The sequence below is a fragment of the Conger conger genome, chromosome 2 (assembly GCF_963514075.1).
Source record: "Conger conger chromosome 2, fConCon1.1, whole genome shotgun sequence".
Classification (NCBI taxonomy): Eukaryota; Metazoa; Chordata; class Actinopteri; order Anguilliformes; family Congridae; genus Conger; species Conger conger.
The window spans coordinates 34,771,863-34,785,101 of record NC_083761.1 but is presented as its reverse complement, the minus strand read 5'-3'; the positions used below and the strand labels follow the sequence as shown (position 1 = coordinate 34,785,101).

The following is a 13,239-nucleotide window of genomic DNA, read 5'->3' as shown; positions in this document are numbered from 1 at the left end:
CTTATCTCTCCCCGCTAGGCTAAGAGTTGTTTGGGGACTGACGCAGATGGAGACCAAAGCACACCAGTCAACTCAATCTAGGACTGAATTATTTTTTTTACCGGATGGGGACCAAAGAGTCTTGAGGCAGTTTCACATTATTTTACATTATTTTCTAAAACTATATAAAATTATAATTATTGATATTTAGATATTTTCATAATAGTCCATCTTTGGAACAGGGCAATTTGCAAACACAGATACTGTAAAGTAATATCCCTGGGGGGAACTTGGATATTTAAGAGAGACTTATGTCAGTCATTGGTCAATTTCATGAGCTCTGTATTTTAGGGGTACCAACACAGAGTGCACAAATGGCAATTCACTGAGACCTAACTTATTTATATTTGCTATTTTGGGTGAAAAAGAAAAAGTGGATTACTAGCCCTTAAAGTGGTAATCCATGATTTTTTCATATGAAAAAATGCCATATTTGAGACATAGTTCCACTGGCATTTCTCTAGGAATGACCATTGAGACCATTTTTATGACATTCAATGTTTCTATATATTCAAATTTGAAGTTAGTGGAGGACTTGCCACTGCCACCGTGTACGGAAATGTACACAAGGAAGCCTAGCAGAAATTTGTTTTCAGTGCTGAGATACATCCTTGTGGCAGGAATGCAAGAGTTTGAGTGGCATAAACACAAGAGGAAGAGAAGTTTGAGCACAGTTGTCTTTGTTTGAAGAAACTTCACAACAATGGATGAAAGTACAAATAATAAAGTGACCAAAAAAAGGAAACCACACTAACAATCAGAAGAAGGAAAACATGTGAGATGGCTGTATGGCTGTAAGATTATGGGAATTGAAGTGTAGAATAAACCTGCCAGTCAGCATGGGTGGCCATTAAATCCACCAAAACTGAGGAAATCATAGATTTGCACAAAGATTATTTTCAAACACTCCAGTCATTTTGTTCTCAGTGATTTTCTATAACTGATTTCTGTACCATGAGTGTCTGCCATAGGGTAAAAACTGACTGGACTGCTTCTTGGTAGTCATCAGTCATGCTGGTTAAATAACAAAAGTTCAAGATGAAATAAGCACCAACTGAGAAATGGGACTGGTATGAAAATCAAGTGCCTGCGGTATTCATCTACAAAGGAAGCAATATTTGACTGGAAAACCCATGTTTACCTCAATACACATCGCACAGCAATGGTGTGGTGGATAGAAGCACAAAATGGCAGTCAATGGCCTCTCTATTAGCACAAATGATATGGGTAAAATATTGGTCTCACAAGTGTCTCGCTTTTATGTATATTGTTTTTTTGAAGTTGTTATTAGAGAAAATGAAGGGTAATGTAATCTGTAATCAAACTGTCCCATCATCTCTGTTATTTATGAACTTGTTCCTTAGTTTTAGTGAAATTCTGAGCTCCATAAATATTTCATTTTTAGAAATAGTGGTAAAGATTGTTATGAGGATATTACCCTGGAAGAGGTATAAAAGGATACAATATTGCTTTTTCAGCTTCATATGCCATGCTTTGTTTCCATTTTATTTTGTAATATACAGTCCCCTCCAAAAGTATTGGAACAGGAAGGCCAATTCCTTTTTTTTCTTCTGCAGTACACTGAATACATTTGGGGTTGAGATAAAAAGATGAACTTGAGACACGAGTTCAGAATCTAATTCCCTGACAAAACAGGATTACTTTAAAAAGAGACAGGAACCCATGAAACATTAACCCTACTTCAACAACCGAAGCAGAATGCCTATACCGAGGCTAGAATACACAAATAATGATAAAGATGTGGGGAAAAGAAACTCAGCATACAACCAGCTAGGGTTATGGTATTGCAGTGGTGACTGAGAAGCATTTTAGCTAATGGCATTACGCTTCAAACAGTGTATAGTTTGTTAGGTTTGCCTGTGTACATTAACACGTACGCTGAAAATTGTGCTTGAGATTCTGTGCCAAAAAAGGGTGACGTTTTACAACAAAAAAAATACTTTGCAATGCCGACATCTAAATAGAGGACTTCCAAGGAAAATCTTGTCTGAGTGAATATTTCTGAGGAAGACGTGGTCCCATTTTATATCAGTGGTCCTCTAAATACATTCTCAAAATAGTTTATTATTATTCAGTATGCTTATAAGTAAGAAGCAACCCTGCTTAATACATGCATAGCATGTGAAATTGTAGAATGTGTTTGACTTGTTGATAGGGGTTGGATACTTGACAAAAACTTCATCTACGTCTTGAAAGCCGGTGCACGAAAGGAGGGAAAATATTTCATCAATATTAACTTATTTTTATTCAAATAGAACATACAATCTGCTTTATATTTGTATATAAACAATGTGTTGTAATAAAATAAGAGATTGTTACCTAAATGCAATATTGGGTTGTTTTCATTATTTACAGGGGAAGAACAAAGGGCAAACAACCGTTCTTAACTGCAATGCTGACATTATCCTGACCTCTGGAACTAACACAATCTGGGCAGTACAAACTGGAAATTACTCAAGAATATATCATTACCGAGGGCTGTTAAATGTACCCCATCCCTTAAAAACTGTTCCGATCGATTATATTTTATGCCAGTGTGGGGAACACATGCTCCACCCAAACCTCTGATAAAGACTGTCATGATGTTATTAACCCAGATGCGAGCTTTGTATATTTTGGCTGGCTGGTAGACACTTTTATCCAACGTACAATAGTGTACACATTAATTATATTGCTATTAACAATTGTTATGTGTTTCTAGTATAAGGTCACATACACTCACCGAGCACTTTATTCAGAACATTTGTACTTTGTTGCACTCACTTACTTTCCCGCATAGTAGTCTCAAGTTTGCAAAGAATGGTGCCAAAATACCCAAAAAATCCAGTGAGCAGCAGTTCTGCAGACAGAAATGGCTTGTTAATGAGAGACATCAGAGGAGAATGGCCAGACTGGTCAAAGCTGACAGGAAGGTGACAGTAACGCAAATAACCACACATTACAACAGTGGTATGCAGAAGAATATCTCTGAACACAATGCATCATAACTCCAAGTGGGTAGGCTAAAAGATAAGTAATAAATACCTAATAAAGTCCTCACTGACAAACGGGGGGGGGGGGGGGGGGGGTTGTGATGTTCTCACAAATTTGGACTGTATTTTGGGCCATTTGAATTCTGATCAGGGAGATATGATACAGTTGATTCATGATCAACCTTTGCTCTTTTCTGATGCCCCAGGTTTGAAATCACTTCCATGATCCATGATGTGCATACTGGTGGGGCAGTTCCAATTAAGCAGCATCCATATAATATAACAACAGGCCATTCAGCACAGCAGTGCTCACCTTTTCCTACCCCTAAGTGTACCTACTCCATTTCCATTTGTGTCCTCTTGTTCTGCTAACCGAACTCAACCTGAAGAATCCCCTATACTTAACTTTGCTAATCCCTTTAATGAATTTAAAAGCCTCAATCAAATCCCCCCTAAGACTCCTTTTACTAAGCTTAAAGAGATTCAGCATCCTAAGTCTATCCTCGTAACTCTTATCTTCTATACATGGACTCAATCTGGTTGCCCTTCTCTGAACCTTTTATAGTGCCTCTATGTCCCTTCTTATAGTGTGGTCACCAGAACTAAGTGTGGTCTAACAAGAGTATTGTTTAAGGTGAGTATAACTTCCTTGGATTTATAATCAATACTCCTGGCTATGTATACTAATATATGTAAGGGTCATGTTCTTCATTGATTCTTAATTGACAATGTGTGTTAACAAAGACAATCACATGATTACAAATAACCTTTTAGTGTTAATCGTTATTACTATTAAACCACTTTCTGCATTAAGTGCTTACTAGGAGTCTTTCTCTGTCTCTCTGTCAGCCTTTGACCTTAATGTCTCTGCTTCTCCCAGTCGAATGCTTTTTGGAAATCTAGGTATACAATATCATGAGCCCCGTTATCATCAAAACACTTGGTAGCTTCCTCAAAGAATGCCAAAAGGTTTCTCAGGCATAGAAAGGTAGACTGTTAGACTGACGGCCTATAGTTTCCTAGATCCGTACGGTCGGTCCCCTTTCTTATATATTGGTATTGTATTACCTTGTTTCCAGTCATCTGGTATTTCTCCAGTTTCTAAGGACTGTCTAAAAATACTTGCCAGTGGTTTAAAAATGATCTCACTAAACTCTTTGAGTATCCTTGGGAATATGCCTCTGGGACTGCTGCCTTATTTGTCTTTGGTTTATGTAATTCATCCAATATTTCTTTATCCCCTATCTCAATATTATCACGCATACTACAATTTTCAGCTTTATTGCTCTCAGTGCTGTCCTTTTTATATATCTGATACAGTTTATTCTCTTTTCGCAAACTCATACGTATTCATCCACTGTGGAGAGGAGATTGTTTTCTTAATTTACATTTCTGTGCCTTAGGAATTAATTTACACAGTGTGTCAAGTATAACCCTTTTGAACCTGCTCCACTTTTCATTCACAGTCCTGTAATCAAGAACTTGCTCCCAGTCTACATTACTTAAATTTGATCGCATCTTTTTAAAGTTTTTTAAAATCCTGGACTTGGAGGAACCCCTCTTAATTTGCCAGGTCATTTATAACATCCAAGAATTCCTCCTTGCTCAATTCCTGTTAATATTTGGGCAATTGAAGTCTCTCATGATAATAGTCTCACCTCCCTGGCAAGCTTGTTTTATATTTTTAAAGAGCACGTATTCACACTACTATCTGAAGCTGGCTGTCGGTAACACACTCCAATGTTAAGACCTTCATCTTCTTCCCCAATAAGCTTAATCCAAATAGCCTCACTAGGCCTGTGTTGGTCAATTTCTGGAATCTCTTGCACACTAAGATTTTATTTTACATAAGCAGGAACACCCCTACCTCTCTTACTAGATCTGTCCTTCCTAATAAGTTTATACCCCTCTGTATTATATTCATCCCCATCTTCGTCCCCAAGCCATGTCTCTGTAATCCCTGTAAATTCATAGCCCCCACTAATAACTGCCTCAAGTTCCAAAAACATATTTTTTATGCTTCTAGCATTTAAACAAAGGCATTTCAGTTTGTTGTTTCTACACATCCTTTCCTGTTCCTTCATTCCCTGCTGTCCCAAGCCACCATTACTCGATTTTTGCCCTGTAAGAATTTTGTTATTGCTCTCACCATTACACGTAGCCTTCGTCATTTCAGTCTGCGCAGTCTGTACCTCCCTGCCCATTACCCTCTCTATCCTCCCTGCCCCGCAAGTCACTAGTTTAAATAAGCATATGCTGACCCAGTGCAAACATTCCCCTCCAGTTTAGATGCAGCCCATCATGCTTGTCCAGCTCACCCCAGTCCCAAAAGGAGTCCCAATGCCCCATAAACCTGTACCCCTCTCCCTTCCCTCTGCTTGGTATAGGTAGAATTCCAGAAAACACTACCGTAGAGGTTCTTCTCCTAATCTTTTCTGCTAACTCCACAAATTTGTCCTGCAGAACCTCAAACCTGCCCTTACCTATGTCATTGGTTCCAACGTGGACCATAATCACTGGATCCCTCCCTGCTCTGGCCAGGAGCTGGTCTGTGCACTGTGTGATATCTTCTACCTGGGCACTAGGCAGGCAACACACCGTACGAGACTCCGAGCACCAGCTATGCGGTCTATACTTCTAATAATTGAGTCCCCCACTATAACAAACTCCCCTTTCCGGGAGGATGTGGCCATCGGGGTGCCCTGAGGCTCATCAATCCTCTCACTCCCAGAGACAGGGGTCGGGTCCAATTCCTGCAAGGGCCGGAATCGGTTGGACACCACCACCTCTGGAGATACAGCCCCTGAATAGAGTGCACGCCTTTTCCCTCGCTTACACCCTACTGTCACCCAACTCTCTTGTCCTGCCTGGTCGGAAATCTTTCCCCGTCGGCTGTGGTGTGCACACTAGTATATAGAGCTAACCCGCATAAATTAGACCTGATTAGAGAAGAAATGTCATATATGCTTCAGAATAACCTCACTGAACCAAGTTCAAGTGACTGGAGTTCTCCTGTTGTGGCAGTGCCTAAAACAATAAGGATTTATATTGACTATAGGAAAATGAACGCTGTAAAACAAAGTCTGATTCCTATCCCTCCCACAGATTGAGGGCTGCATAGATATGTTTGTGGATGTTGTTGGTGTTGGCTTTTGTCACACCGGATGCCATGTACCACTGTCGTGTTCTCACATTTGGCTTTAAAAATGCACTGGCTTCATTTAAACGATTGTTGAATCAGATCACAGAGAGTCTACCTTACTGCATGACATACAGTACTGTGCAGACGTCTTAGGCACCCTAGACTTATATTTTATATACAGTGGTGTGAAAAAGTGTTTGCCCCCTTCCTGATTTTTTTTTTTTTTTTTTTTTTTGTATGCTTGTCACACTTAAATGTTTCAAATCATCAAACAAATTTAAATATTAGTCAAAGACAACACAAGTAAACACAAAATGCAGTTTTTAAATGAAGGTTTTTATTATTAAGGGAGAAAAGAAATCCAAACCTTCATGGCCCTGTGTGAAAAAGTGATTGCCCCCCCCTGTTAAAACATAACTGTCGTTTAACTGTCAAGTTCAATTTCTCTAGCCACACCCAGGCCTGATTACTGCCACACCTGTTCTCAATCAAGAAATCACTTAAATAGGACCTGCCTGACAAAGTGAAGTAGACCAAATGATCCTCAAAAGCTAGACATCATGCCGAGATCTAAAGAAATTCAGGAACAAATGAGAAAGAAAGTAATTGAGATCTATCAGTCTAGAAAAGGTTATAAAGCCATTTTTAAAGCTTTGGGACTCCAGCGAACCACAAGAGCGCAGCAACGACTCATCCAAGGGGTCACAAAAGACCCCATAACAACATCCAAAGAACTGCAGGCCTCACTTGCCTCAGTTAACGTCAGTGTTCATGACTCCACCATAAGAAAGAGACTGGGCTGAGTTCCAAGACGAAAACCACTGCTGAGCAAAAAGAACATTAAGGCTCGTCTCAATTTTGCTAGAAAACATCTTGATGTTCCCCAAGACTTTTGGGAAAATACTCTGTGGTCTGACGAGACAAAAGTTGAACTTTTTGGAAGGTGTGTGTCCCATTACATCTGGCGTAAAAGTAACACCGCATTTCAGAAAAAGAACATCATACCAACAGTAAAATATGGTGGTGGTAGTGTGATGGTCTGGGGCTGTTTTGCTGCTTCAGGACCTGGAAGACTTGCTGTGATAAATGGAACCATGAATTCTGCTGTCTACCAAAAAATCCTGAAGGAGAATGTCCGGCCATCTGTTCATGACCTCAAGCTGAAACAAACTTGGGTTCTGCAGCAGGACAATGATCCAAAACACACCAGCAAGTCCACCTCTGAATGGCTGAAGAAAAACAAAACGAAGACTTTGGAGTGGCCTAGTCAAAGTCCTGACCTGAATCCTATTGAGATGCTGTGGCATGACCTTAAAAAGGCGGTTCATGCTCGAAAACCCTCCAATGTGGCTGAATTACAACAATTCTGCAAAGATGAGTGGGCCAAAATTCCTCCACAGCGCTGTAAGAGACTCATTGCAAGTTATCGCAAACACTTGATTGCAGTTGTTGCTGCTAAGGGTGGCCCAACCAGTTATTAGGTTTAGGGGGCAATCACTTTTTCACACAGGGCCATGTAGGTTTGGATTTTCTGTCTCCCTTAATAATAAAAACCTTCATTTAAAAACTGCATTTTGTGTTTACTTGTGTTGTCTTTGACTAATATTTAAATTTGTTTGATGATCTGAAACATTTAAGTGTGACAAACATGCAAAAAAATAAGAAATCAGGAAGGGGGCAAACACTTTTTCACACCACTGTATATATATAGTCAGGTCCATAAATATTGGGACATTGACACAATTCTCCTCTTTTTGGCTCTATACACCACCACAATGGATTTGAAATGAAACTTTTTAAGGGACCTTTTATCTGCTCCTTGTAAATGAGATAATGAGGGAATAACACACACCTGGCCACGGAAAAGCTGAGCAGCCAATTGGCCCCTTAAAAAGTGGGAGGCACATATACAAACTGTTGTAATTCGTACACCGTTCACCTGATTTGGATGTAAATACCCTCAAATTAAATCTGAAAGTCTGCAGTTAAAGCACATCTTGTTTGTTTCATTTCAAATCCATTGTGGTGGTGTATAGAGCCAAAAAGATGATAATTGTGTCGATGTCCCAATATTTATGGACCTGACTGTATATATATATATAGACACACACATTTATTTTTTTGTGTGTTATTATAAAAGAACACATTTGAGATTTCCAAATATTCATTTTCCAAAAGATTTAATTTTCCAAAGACATTTTTGTATTTAATTTTTAAAAAGTAACATTACTGTAAGCAATGGACTACTTTTTACATAACTAGATCAAGGCTGTTTTTTTGAAAGAATCTTATCTGTACAGAATGTTATACAGGTGCCTAAGACTTTTGCACAGTACTGTATATTGACAATGTGGTCGTCTACAGCAACTCATGGGAAGAACATATTGCTCATGTAGCACAATTTTTTCAGAGACTGGCTTCTGCTAGTCTGGTTATTAACTTGCTCAAAAGTGAGGTGGGGAAAGGACAAGTCACTTATTTGTGCCATGTGGTGGGCCAGGGTAGAGTGCACCCACAGACTGCAAAAATCCAGGCAATTTTAGGGATGTGCCGTGTTTTGGGCTCCTTTCTGTCTGACTCACAGTAGTGCCACTAGAGTTTGTATAGAGCATAGATTAAGCATTTGACTGTTTTGTAGGTAGAAAATGGGGAAAGAAAGGAGTGTACAGCTTTTTAAAATCTTTTATTTTATTTTGGGGGATGGAGGTGTTCGGTATTTCGAGTATGTCACATCCATCCATCCATTATCTTAACCTGCTTATCCTGAACAGGGTCGCAGGGTGGCTGGAGGTTATCCCAGCATACATTGGGCGAAAGGCAGGAATACACCCTGGACAGGTCGCCAGTCCATCGCAGGGCACACACACCATTCACTCGCACACTCATACCTATTGGCAATTTAGACTCTCCAATCAGCCTAACCTGCATGTCTTTGGACTGTGGGAGGAAACCGGAGTACCCAGAGAGAACCCACGCAGACACGGGGAGAACATGCAAACTCCGCACAGAGAGGCCCCGGCCGACGGGGATTCAAACCCAGGACCTCTGGCTGTGAGGCGACACGTGTCACATACATACTTCATATTGTTTAGTTTTTTTTTGGCATGTGGCTGCAAGACGTAGTTTCTTCCTCATTGAGCTTAAAAGGATGCAGCCAGCAGGGGAGGGGTGTGAGATAGGTAGAGGTTTTTTGAAGAGGTGTTTGGCATTTGTTTGGGAAAAGAGTGAAGCAAATTTGCTTTCTTAAAACAGTGGAGATCTGTTGACTATTTTTGTGACCTGTGATCTGGTGAAAGAACTGGTAAGGGGGAGGACCGTATACAGAACTGCTACTTTATTTTCTTTGGATTTTTTTGGTTTTGTTTTATGTTTTGTACATCCAACACAATTATTGCAGATCATGCACCAGGTCAGGACCCTATTTCTATGCCACTTGGTTGTTTGCTTAGAATATTGCCCAATATTGTAATAGTCTTGAATTGTAGTTAGACAGCCAGATAGGAGGAGGTGGCCAGATTGCAGAACCTGCAAATTGGGTTTGTGATACAGTGAATATACAATAATACTTTAGTAATACCAGCGAACAGAAAAATTAGCTCAAAGTTAATGTGAGCTACCCTATTTGAGACAAATTGTTATAATTAGCATATTATCATGAAATAGATGCAATGAGACTGCAAACTCACCTGAAACAAATGATAGTACTTTTTAGTACTGCTTGAAAAATGACTAGTACTGCGAGAAGCTTAACCTGCTTATCGAAAAACGATACTGCCTGGACTATTAGTAGGGAAACCTTGACACACCTGCTGAAGGTAGTTTTAAAAGGTAGGTACCATCGGAAGACGGAAGATACATGTGTGTTCAGCTGTTCTAATTCCAACCATCTAACTTCTCTGAAAACAACGTTTCTCATTTTCATTTTTTTCTGCACGTGTATTTCAAATACACATGATATCTTGTGTAAATAAGACCGCTTCGGTGTTGCTGTAAGGTGTATTACTACACTTTGAAGGAGATAGTTTAGCATAAAGACTTTTCGAAGTCAGTAGCCTAACACGTTTTACTAACATGGAAATTGAGCCAGCGAATGAACAAAAATGAAAATTAAATTGAAAGTCGGAAAAAAAAGTATGTCCCAAACTGTTGGGTGTTTTACTTTAATACCTTTGATTCTTGTTCATTGTTTTCTCTGGTTCGTATAAGTAGTCTTGTATAGTTTTGTATAGCACGTTTTGTAAGCTGCATGTTTCTTTTAATTTACCAGCTCACTTGGTGGCCATTGATTTAGTGATTAGCCAGTGGTTAGCTCCAGGCTAACTATAGCAGATTTGTTCTTTGTCAGTGGAGTTGGCTGGTTGGGTAAAAAATAAGTTTACAGAAGGCTAACATGATTTGTTTTATTTAGCTAGCTAGATAATCTTTCAGCATGGATAGGTGGCTCATGCAAGTAGTTATCCCAAGTGCCCATTTTGACAAACTGTGACTCTTTAGTGCAGGCTAGTACCATAGCTAGTATATTCTGTCCCACCTGATTCCTGTTTTTGCTTTGCCTGTTGCAAATTTGGTGTTTACCATTCTGAACAAGAGGACTTATTCACAAAACGAGGATACACTAATTGGAAGAGAGCGCTTGAACGAGACAGAGGTTCTCTTAAACATGCCTCTAGTATTCCTCACGTTACAGTGACATCTGCATGGCAGGAATAGCAGCGTTGCTCAAACAGGTGAAAGTATTGTGCAGCTACTGGGTCAAACCCAGATAAGCAGGTGGTACTATGTTAAAACCAGACATTCAGTTTCTCACTTTAAATGAGCTAGCAATCCGTGGGCACCATCAAGTTGTTTGATTACACCACACTTTATCCTAGCAAGCTATCAAGGGCGACATGGCTCAGGCAGTAAGAGCAGTCGTCTGGCACTCGGAGGGTTGCCGGTTCGATCCCCCGCCTGGGCTGGGTCGAAGTGTCCCTGAGCAAGACACCTAACCCCTAAATGCTCCTGACGAGCTGGTCGGCCCCTTGCATGGCAGCCAATCGCCATTGGTGTGTGAGTGTGTGTATATGAATGGGTGAGTAAGAAGCACCAATTGTACAGCGCTTTGGATAAAGGCGCTATATAAATGCAACCATTCATCAATTGCATTCTAGGAGTTGTATATTCATTTACACACACAAACAAAAAAATGAGAACAATAAGAAATTCATTCATTCATTCATTATCCTAACCTGCTTATCCTGAACAGGGTCACAGGGGGGCTGGAGCCTATCCCAGCATACATTGGGCGAAAGGCAGGAATACACCCTGGACAGGTTGCCAGTCCATCGCAGGGCACACACACCATTCACTCACACACTACAATAAAAAATATTAAAATGAAGATAAAATACATGTTCTGACACATAGGTCCCTGTCTGTATCTCCGTCTGCCAGAGAGACATCCAGAACTGGATGGACAACTGCCATCTAAAGCTCAACCCAGGTAAGTTGGAGCTAATCTACATCCCTGCTCTAACCTTTCCCTTCTCTGATTTTTCCATTTCACTAGGGGACACCAGAGTGACCTCATCCCCCAGTGCAAGAAACCTCTGAGTGGTGATGGACAACAGGCTGTCCCTCTTCGACAACATCACGGCGGTGACCCGGGCATGCAGGTTCTTCCTGTACAACTATATAGATTCCTCACCACCTACTCAGCTCCGCTCCTTGTTCAAGCAATGGTCCTGTCCTGCCTGGACTACTGTAACACTCTGCTGGCTGACCTTCTGGCATCTGCCGTCAGATGCCTAAAACTGTTGCAGAACGCCGTGGCTCATCTGGTATTCAACGTCCCCAGACACTCTCACACCCCTGCTCCACTCATCGACTCCACTGCCTGCCTGTTATGACTCACATGAAATGTAAAACATTGGTACTTGTATACCTGGCAGTTGAGGTACCAGCCCCAGCATATATCCAAAAACTAATCAGACCCAACACACCGGCCAGACCTCCCTGTTCCGCTACCTCAGGATGCCTGGCGCCTCCCCTTCGCACCTACACTTCTTGGGCACAACTGCTGTCTACCACGGTGGTAGAATGACCTTCCTATGGCCACTTTCAACCAAAGACTGAAAAACCTCTTCAGGCTGCACCTTTCCCTCCCTACCTCACTACTACAATTTGCCATGTATGCTATGTGTGGATAATTACTTTAGTATTCGGGGTCTTCTCGCTGCTAACCATGGTATGCTACTTGGAAAGTTGATTTATTCTTCAATCAACTTTTTTTAATCTAGTTTTATCTGTGTGATCACTCTAGGACTTGGAACTGTACTTTCCTCTTGGGTCTTCAGCACACTTGTCCCTGGTTCTGATTGGATAAGAACATCTGCTAAATGACTAATGTTATGTAATGTCATAGTGTGGCCCACGGGAGGTTCACTCTCCTTTCTGGCACCTCCCTTACTTATGTAATGATTATGTGTACTACTAGAAGGGGGTGGGAGACCCCGTTAAACACTTATTTAAATAATCCCGCACAAGTACTTTCCAAATTAATGAAAACAGGCGGCAGCTGATGTATAAAAATATATTAACTTTATTAAAATATTCTTTGGACACAACAAAAACATGTAATAAAAGACAGAGGTACATAGAAAAGGAGGGTCCTCTCTGTAAACTATAACAATTCCAATTTCCAAAGCAAGCGCAGGGACAATTCTACCATGACCAATATTACTAAGGCTCACTGTTTCAGGGCAGTAGCAACAGATAAGAGTGAAGGTTTGCGACTATAATGTGAATTTATGCACAGCACACTCCAAATTGTACTACCCAAAATAGTAAGCCCAACCAAGCTATCCACCTTAACACATCAGAAAAACTACACCCCACTCCAAGTGTAAGGCATTCACTGCACACTCAGTATTGCATGCTACCCAACGAGACTAATAAACACAGGAAAAGGAATATGTGAGGCGGCAGTGCTACCCACTGCACCATCCGTGCCGCCTTCAATACATAATTTACATAAAATAAACCAAAAGGAGACATATACCTTTTACAACCGCTATACCACTCTGA

At 40.6% G+C, this 13,239-nt stretch overlaps 1 long non-coding RNA gene across 1 annotated transcript in view; it reads left to right on the top strand.

Annotated features, from left to right (window-relative positions):
• LOC133111703 (uncharacterized) overlaps window positions 1-2,324 on the top strand; it is a 41,770-nt gene extending 39,446 nt beyond the window's left edge. The window contains exon 5 of the long non-coding RNA XR_009705009.1: window positions 19-2,324. This is a non-coding gene — a long non-coding RNA (uncharacterized LOC133111703). The remainder of the gene's footprint in view (window positions 1-18) is intronic.
• The last annotated feature ends 10,915 nt before the right edge of the window (window positions 2,325-13,239 follow it).